Here is a 10,040-nt window from a genome sequence, read left to right on the forward strand (position 1 = left end):
TGTTGCATTGAGTTATTGTGGATGAAGACTATATTGGGTGATTATGACATTGTGTGTAGCCATCTTACCATTATATTTGATGATATAAGTGCTATAAAGATATATAAGAACATTTTCTAGTAGGTAAACACCAAGTTTGTTGATACTAGGCATCATCTCCTCAAGGATCATGTAGAGACAAGTATTGTTTGCTTGAAATATGAGTGCACTAACAACAATTTGCAGATCTATTTTGCTAAGCCTTTGGATGTATTTGTTTTGGGAGTCTTAAGACATTCATAAGTGCGTGTTCTATTGATTAAGTGTTTTTGATAGCATCTGTACATGATATTTTAATTGACAAATGTTCTCTATCGAAAGTTACTTGTTATATATGAATTCACCATACGATGGATATTAGGTGTTGATATATTATTATTCTTATTTGTCAAGTTTAGGTTTTTGTGTGAAATGAGATAAAGTCATATTCATTGTTAATGAAACCTTTTATTCAAGCATGCATTTCTCATGTTATTACTTATTATCTAGATGACTCAAATTTTCATTATGAGTAATGATTGGATTGAAACAATTTGAAAATGTCCAATCTTACTTTATTAGGACCCTGAAGTTATGACTAATAAGATAGCTACTTATGAATAAGAAATCTCAAATATGAGTTAGAGATACAATGTTGAAATGAATTAAGGTGTGTGAAAATAATTTTGTAATAGAAGAAAAAGAAAAGTAAAGAATTTTTAATGACTAATATATAAAACAAATAAATAAATAATTCATAATTTGAAAATTTCAAAAAATATATGGGAGAAACAGAGTCTACTTGAAATAAGATATCTATTTGTCCTAATTACTTTTAATGGTTGGATAATTTTTGAAAATATATTAATTCTAAATCTTTGGAATTATGACTTTATTTATCATGCATTGATCATAAATTTCTTGCATATTCTTGTTATTTTTACTTTGTTTAGTTAAATAAATTTTGATACTTTTCATATTTATTTAAAAGTCCTTACTTGATAAACTTGAATTTTAGAGTATTTTTGACATTTTAATTCTTTTCACTCAGTGCTTTTGTTGAAAAATTGAGTTTCTTTCCCTAATGACTCATGTTTTTTACTTTTCAATGTCAATCTACAATATGCTTGCATTCAAAGCATTTATTTTGATTATGTTTTCTTTTTTTAGGTTCTTGTCATTTGACTTATCTTCAATTGGTGTATTTTGTGTGTTTATCTAGGTTTCTTGACTACACTTGTGTTTTTTATTAGTTTATTTTTTATATTCCAACTTGGTTTGATTCATTTTGATCATGTTTCCTTTTTTTTTGTTTTTTGTATATAAGAGATTGATATCACATTGAAGTGTGCTTAATCTTTTGTTGCTTTTTTAGTACTTTTAGGCTTACATTTTTTTTGAGCTTGTTCAAACAACATTTAGTGTCCCTTGAACAAGGTGCTAGGATGTATGTTCCAATCATGTGAATTTTAATACTTTGTTCGAACAATGTCTTGACTGTTTGAATAATGTCCCTAAATTTGGGTTTCATCTTCTTCCCCAAGCCATTTCTGCAAAACCCTAAGTTTCCTACCACTTTGTTCAAACTAGCTCCTTCCTCTATTGTTCTTCATCACTTTTACTATCTTCTCTAGTTTTTCCATCAAATTCTTATGAAAATTCCCGATTAGTTTCTTTCTCACTCATAGGTTGTGTTGTGTAATTTTTAGTGTTTGTGATTTGATTGCTGAACTTTTTGATAGTTGTTTTGCTTTAAGGTTAATCATTTTAATTATTAAATTTGTCTTTATATTTTTTATTTTTCATTTTATTGTATTAGTATTTTTGTTGTTGTTTTTGCTTATTCTTCATTTGGTTCTTCATTTTCTTGTTCATATATATATATATATATATATATATATATATATATATTTATGCTTTCAAATATTATGATTGATCTTAATCCTTAGATTCAACGGTCGAATTAGTTATTTTTGGGCTAAAAATTTGGCCTAAATTTGTGTTTTGATTTTTTTTTTTTCATGGGCCATGTGCTTTTGGTGTTTCTTTTTATTTTTAAACCTCTTGTGGGTATGTTTTATCCTAAAAGTTTTTTGTGTAATTTCAAAATTCCTTTAGAGCATGAAAGATGTTCATTTTGGGCCAACATGCTATTTCACTTATGCTTCCTGTTTGGGTTGTCTTAAATTGATTTGGACCAGCTTTTATTTTTTTATTATTTTTTTATGCCTTTGAATATTTAGGCTTAATGTCTCTTACTTTTGGGCTAGCTTTTAGCTAAATGTGTTTTGACGTATTTCAATTTGTGTTTTTTTTTCCAATTTCTAGGCCTATTTTCTTATTGTTGTTTTTGTTTGTTTTGTTTCGGCTTGTTATCAGTTCCTTTATATTTTTGGCCTATCTGTGTTTCCTTTTATTTTATTTTTCATTAGTGTTCATTTTTGTGCTTATGATCATATTATAATTGTTCTTCATTACTTCGTATTTTTGTGATCTATTTTTACTTGTAGGTGAATTTTTCCTTAACCACACTTTTAGCCTACTTTAGGTTTTCTTATTTTTAGAGTTGTCTTAGGACCTCCTGTGCCTTTTCCTTTGATCATGGCTAGAGATCAAAAGAGATCCCATGGAGCTTCCACTTCTGAAGCTTTTGCTTTCAATGCATCTTCCTCTTAAGGTCATGCCTACTAGGTTTTCTCAGATGATAGAGACTAGGATTTTGATTTATTTGGTTCAGCCTCAATGTGCTGTTGATTTATCCGAAAGAGTAGGTGTTTTCTACATTGGTTTTCCTCATACTTGTCTATTCCCCCTTACTACCGTATTAAGCTTTTAAACCGGACTTGTACTTTTTCTCTTGAGGTTATTAAAGTAATATTTCCTGTTCCTGCTCTACTTCTTTCATATGGTTTGCCTCCTAGTATTTTTCCTTCTATGAATTCTTTTAAGGTCTATCATACTCTCATTGGCGACACTGCCTTTGTATTAGATCTCTTATTACTAATTGTCACATAGGTAGGCTACTTGGGCTTTATCGGGTCCTTATCCTTTCCTTAATGCTATGAAAAGCATTAACTACACTAACAAAGAAAGGTCTGGTGTCATATATTGTCTTGCTAAGGGATTGAACATGGATGCTTCACTGTACATTTATCGCACCATGTTCCATTTTATTGTCATTTATTTCACCATATCCTAGGCTATCATCTATCCCACTTTAGTTTAGCGCATCCTTTGCCTATTCTAGGTTCATATCCCTATCTTTCTTTTTGCGGTGTATGGTTTTTCTCTTGTGAACCACATTGTTCTTGAGAGGAGTAGAAGTCATAATCACTTTGTAGTAGTTCCCAGTGCTCCATCAGGGGATGAGTAGCTTGCTGATGACTATTAAGAGGGTGAGCATGCTGAGTAGCCTATTGTGCCACCCCCCACAAAGTTCCCTCAGGATGCTCTAAATGGCCTTTTTCAATGCATCTTTTTGAGTGTTCATTATTACTATTTTTGTAACAGCCTAGACCACCTGCATATGGATATTGTCTGCTTTGGGCCCAGCCTGCATGGTTTTGTCAAAACGCATTCACAAGGGAAAGGTATCCACAAGCTTATAAGCCATGCTTCGTTCCCCTTTCCAACCGATGTGAGAGTTCACAATCCCCCCCCCTTAGGACCCAGCATCCTCGCTAGCACACCGATCCAGGTACTGGCTCTGATACCAACTGTAATAGCTCAGATCACCCGCATGTGGATATTGTCCCCTTTAGGCCCAGCCTGCACAGTTTTTTCAAAACACGTCCACAAGAGAAAGGTATCCATATGCTTATAAGTCATGCATCGTTCCCCTTTCCAACCGATGTGGGACTTCACAATTTTAGATTTGTTATTTATGCTTATTATTTGCTATTTTGGTAGTAATATATGAATATATGTCTATTGATTTTACTATTTTATTATAGTTAGATAAAAAGACTAAAAGATGTTGGTTTAAGGCTGTTTTGGATTCTTTTAGGAAGAAATATAGATTACATTTTACAGAGCAATAATAGAATTGAGTTGCTGATTATTTTATTACAGACATGATTTTTAGAATATAATAACACTCATTCGAGCCACTATCATCATCATCATCATCAACAATTTATTCTACAACATTCTTTCCTTGATCATTGCTTACATCTCCTTGCTCAACTCCATGAAATGGTGAAAATGGGTGAAATAAACTTCCCATATAGGATGAAATTGGTTTTTTTGGAGCTTGCTCTCTAATTAAACTCTCCACTTGATCCTTAAATCTAATTAAGAAACTTTTTGGATAAGCATTAAACTCTAAAAATTGATTTTGTATATACATAAGAGAACCTTGCATCCCCATGATCATCACTCTCAATGTTTCTAACATGCTGTAAAGATCTATTTCTCTTCAATTCATCAAACGGCCTCAAAGACCACTCTATAACCATAGGTTTCTTTTTAGGTAATAAAAAGGAATAGCACCTCTCTTCCACTCTAATACTAACAAACTTCTCATTGTGTATATTAATAGAACTTAAAATATTTAGATTATCTTTCCTTTTCTTAAATTAAGGATCGCTTGGTTGCATACTTGAATTAGCTTTCTTGCCCATTTTAAAAAACAAAGCAATCTAACAAAAAAAAAAAAAAAAGAAAGAAAGAAAAAATACTCCTTATCTTGATAGACTACCAATGAACTCAAATACTCCCAAACACTTTAAAAAAAATAAATCTAACACAACAAATTCAGTGAAAAAATTTCCCCTTGAACTTTTGTCGAACATAGCTTAGGCATAAATTTCAACAACTTCAATAAATGCAATTTCAAGTCTCCAGGATAACTCACAACCAAAATTAAAGATAGAGAGAAGAAATTAAGCCATAAACAAACTCCAAAATCAAAAAATACCAAAACCTAATCCAAATTAACCTACAAAAATTAAATTCTCTAGCCTCAAAAGGCAAATTTGATACTATTCCAAAAACTTCGAGAAACAAAAATTAACTCCATCTTTAATCCATTCAATTCAAGGCTTATAAAGAATCATGTACTTGATAATTTAAACTCAAAGAGGCTGATAAAGAATCATGTACTTGATAATTTAAACTCAAAGAATATTCATAAGTTCTAAAATATTGATTATCAAAAACTTTTAAAAGTAGAAATGATGAGCTTTCCAAACAAGATAAAATTCAATGAAGACTTGACAAATCCTTACAACTCTTCAAAATTCCTTAATTGATTTTAAATTCTTTGATTATAAGGCCAAGAAATATAATTTTGAAAGTTAAAATCAAGTATGAAAAGGGTGGGTAATGAAACATAGATGTAACGGAATGGTAGAAATAGAAGCTAGAAGGAAAGAAGAATAAGATGTCGTAAAAAGAGAATGAGAGAGTAATGAGGAACGATTTGCTCTTTTAGTGCAAGAAATGGCGTGGCCACCTAAATTAAGTTGGTGGACATGAAAACTAGCTCTCCCCATGTCTATTGAACACTCAATTGGCATAAGCATGCTACAAAAGTTGGTGGGCACACCATGAAGTCAGTCTATAAAGCTAAAAAATGGTTCAAGTTGGCATGTGCACCTTTTTTGAATGGGCGGGCAAGCCTACCAGCTCTCCAACAAGTCTGATGCTTCCCCTATTGGCACGGACACACCAAGAAAATGGGTGGCTGGGCCAAGGTTACTGAATTTCCAGCTCTTTGGACAAATGCTTTAAGTGTCGAACATTCTTTCTTCCTCAAACTTAACCAAAACATCATTTTTCAACCTCAAAGTTGCTCAACTTTTCAAATATGCTTCAAAACTTGAAGAGCATTTTTTCATGGAAAATTTCAACTCGTTATAGTCTTAGAATGCTAAAAAATTCATTAAAAAAAAGCTTCAAAATGATTAAAATCCACAAACAGAGAAAAACAATATTACGAGATTAATTAAAAATTTGAAAAATTAACATAATGCAAATATTACTTAAACTCAAAAAAACTTTCAAATTAAACCAAAATCAAAGAAATGATATAAAAGCAAAGAGATTAAGGATTACAAAACTTGGTTACCTCCCACGAAGCACTTGCCTTAACATCTCTAACTAGACTTAATTGAGCAATGGTTTCAAAGAAATCAAATAAGTTTTTTGCTCGAGATAAAACTATTGCTCATGAAAAATCTAACATAACATCGATCAACCATTGTCTTTAGTCTTCTGGAAAAAAAATATGAAACCAACCACCATTGTAGCCTCAAAGCTTTAAATATCCCCACAAAAAAAAAAAAAAAAACTCTTTTGACAATAAATATCTCTGAAGTTGCTCACAAATCATTAACAACTCAAACTTTTGAACCCGAAACAAACTTTGGATTCACACTCCTCTTGTTCTTTTTCTTTCTCTAGCAAATTCTTCTTTTAAGCAAAATTCCATAAAAAATGTTGAACATGTAATTAAGCTTCTTCTTATGACACAACTTCACAATAAAACCATCCAATGCTTTTTGAACAATCTCATTAGAATTCATCTTATGAAAAACTAGCTTTTTTAAAGCATCTACAGCCTTGCACTTTCTCCAAAAAATTAATGTCATGCTTAATATCAAACTTTACTTGATCATTATCAACCCTCAAATTATGATTTCCACTTTAAATATTAATCAAAGCTTTTCTCATGGCTAAAAATGGCTTTCCTGAGACAATGCACATCTTTATCAACCTTTATATCAAAGATAACAAAATCAATAAGGAAGATGAATTTACCAAATTTCACTAAAACATCATCAACAACACCATATAGTATAGAAAGAGATCAACTTGCAATTTGAAGAGTAATATTGGTCTATTTCACATTCCTAAGACCATGCTCGTTAAATATAGACAGTGCCATAAGATTGAACTAGAACCATGATTATGTAAAGCTTTCCTAAACTTCACATTACCAATTGTACAAGGAATTGTAAATCTCCTTGGATCGTTAAGCTTTTTTGGTCTTTCTTCATAATAGAGCTATACTCTTTCATCAAAGAAAAAGTTTCTTACTCTTCCAACTTCCTTTTCTTAGACATAATCTTGTTAAAAAAATCTTACACAAGTAAAACTTTCTTACTCTTCCAACTTCCTTTTCTTAGACATAAACTTCTTAAAAAATCTTACACAAGTAGGCATCCTTTATAATGCCTCAGCCAAAGGCATATTGACTTGAATTTATTTTTAAAAAATCCAAAAATTTAGAAAATTGGTCATCCAATTTCGTTGTAAACAATATTTGGGCATAAGACAAATGTGGTGTAACCAGAGGTTTAGAAGAAATAGAATAGAACTTAGGATAACCTTAGATTTTGGCTTCAAAGAATCATCCTCCCTTGCTTCCTCTTTTTTAACTACAATCTCCTTAGAAACAACTATACCACTTTGTTTAACATTAAAAAAAAGATTTCTTCTCAAAAAAATCAACAACATCCTCATTTAAGGACATAGATTTCTCCAAAGAATTTTCACCAACATCAATAGCTTTAGAATTAACAACACACGGATTTTTTACAAAACACCTCCTTTAAGAAGAACAAAATTCTTATCGACTCTAACAATAGAACTTTCTTTACAAAATTCCTTTTATTCACCACTAGAAGTAATTTCATTAACAAGAGACTTGTAAATAATATCACCACCTTTTACTTAAGGAACATTAAAGATTCTTCCATCTTTCAATTTAATAGACAAAACTGGCTTGGGATTAAACTCAATATCACTAGGGAATAATTCAAATGTAATAATAGTCACTTTCATAATGCCAAAATTTTTTCAAAGTGATTGACTTTAGGGAAGAATTTTGAAGTTAAGCATGCTCAGATGAGAGCAATTTTAGGATGGGTAACCTCTTGGAAAGCTCTAAATAGAAAAAAATAAATAAATAAAAAAAGTAAAAACTATATTGAGTGTAGTAGCTAAACTAAGGACAATATTGGCAAAGAGTGACAGATTTACCAATAGAAACAGATATTATAAATGGTATAAAAGCTTGTACCCTGCTAAAATTATGCCAGCAAGGATGTTAAAGAGGTTGAATTATGACAGCCAGTGTGGGCAAAGTTGGGGCAAGGGCAGGCTACGTGATGTTCAATCTCACATTACCCAGGTATATATCAGAAGATGATTAAAATATAATAATAGTCACTCTTGTAAGGCCGAAGCCTTTTTGTAGTGATTAGCTTCAAGATTCAAAAGAACTTTGCAGTTAACTATGCTCAGGTGATAGCAATCCTAGGATGAGTGACCTGTTAGGAAACTCTAAGAAAGAAAAAAAAAGAAAAATAAAAACAAACCCACTACTTTGGCTAAATTAGGGACAATATTGATAGAGAGTGATATGTCTACCAATGATTTATGCACTGGTCATCACAATGCCACATCACCAGAATGTATATAATGGGATGATTCAAATGTAATAATAGTCAGTCTCATAACACTAAGGCCATTTAGAGTGGTTGGCTTCAAGGTTCAAAAGGACTCTAAAGTTAAGCATTCTAAGGCAAGAGTAATCTTAGGATAAGTGACCTTTTAGGAAGTTCTGAACAAAAAAATTTCATATCAAGTGCGGTGGCTAAATTAGGGACAATACCAACAGAGAGTAACATGTCCACAAGTGGAGATGGAGTGTTACATGATGAGTCTCAGAAGCATCAATTCTTGTTTCATTCTTTTTTAATCTACTTGTAGTCTCAACATCAATTGATGTAATCAAGTCCTTAAGTGATGATTTCTCCTCCTTAGGCTAAGAGAAACCCAATGGTAGATTAACAATATTTCTTATTAAAGGAAGAAGAATTCTCATGGCTCCTCAAATTAACATCATAGTAGTTAGGCAAACCATTAGTAGGTTTAAAAACATAATTCCCATTTGGGTTTATTAGAAATTGACATTGCTCAATCATTGTTTCACTTGGTGAATTAAGGACTTAACAAACATTTATTATTATTATTATCATTATGAATATTGTTATGCTTGTACTCCCCACTGTTATATATATTATGGACCTGAGATGGTGTTTGTTATTATTACTATCCTTTTATCTATATTTCTATGCTGGTTTATTTATAGAATGCTGTAAATTTATGAAATTGTAATAAGTGGGAGGTGCAGAAAGCCATGAACTTATAGGAGTATGTTTTCTATGCTGAGTTAAAGCTAATGGAAGAGTCGGTAAGAATCTCTAAAAGAGATCCTGATACATGAAAGCATACTTATGATCTATTATTTTTTTATATTTATATTTTTGCCTTAATGCTATTATTATCAAAGTCCTACAAATTTGTGAAAATTTGTAGTAGAGTGAGGAATAATGTGGATAGATATTGTTAGAGTGAGTATTTTGTGCAGAATATTTAGAAAAGTCCAATTTATAGGGGAGATACTGGCGGATTTTCTGTAGAAATTCCCATAGAATTTCTCCTAGTTAGGGCTATCGTAGGGATCTTGTATGTAATAATGAGAGGGTCTTAACAATTTTGATATCAAAAGTTCCATTATCCCCAAGAGTTTTGGTGAATTGTGGCATACCCCAAACTATTATCCATGATCATTTAGTTACACACATAATGGTATGTACTCCCTGTGGTCAATCAAAGGATAATTTTACCAAGTGGCTCGAGGAAAGGATGCAAGTCCTTTTATGGTTCTGCTTTCAGCCAGACATGCTAAATTTCGAGAATGAAATCTCTATAAAAGGATAGATTGTAGCATCCCGAATTGAGAAAATAATTTGAATTCAAATATTTGATCATGTTTGATAGGAGTTGACTGAGTTAACCAAATGAGTTTTATAGTTAACTTTTTGGCATAGCTAGAGTTTCATTTTGACCAGGGCATCATCGTGAAGTACACATCACCACAAGTTTATAGACTAATAGCATACGAAATTAGAGTTGATATTAAAATTTTCTAGTCATATAAAGATGAGGTCTGGACTAATTGAGTGAAGTCAAGGTTGGCTACTTATCTATATAAATTATGGCTTTTCTCT

Source organism: Ziziphus jujuba, chromosome 4 (assembly GCF_031755915.1).
Source record: "Ziziphus jujuba cultivar Dongzao chromosome 4, ASM3175591v1".
Taxonomy (NCBI): Eukaryota; Viridiplantae; Streptophyta; class Magnoliopsida; order Rosales; family Rhamnaceae; genus Ziziphus; species Ziziphus jujuba.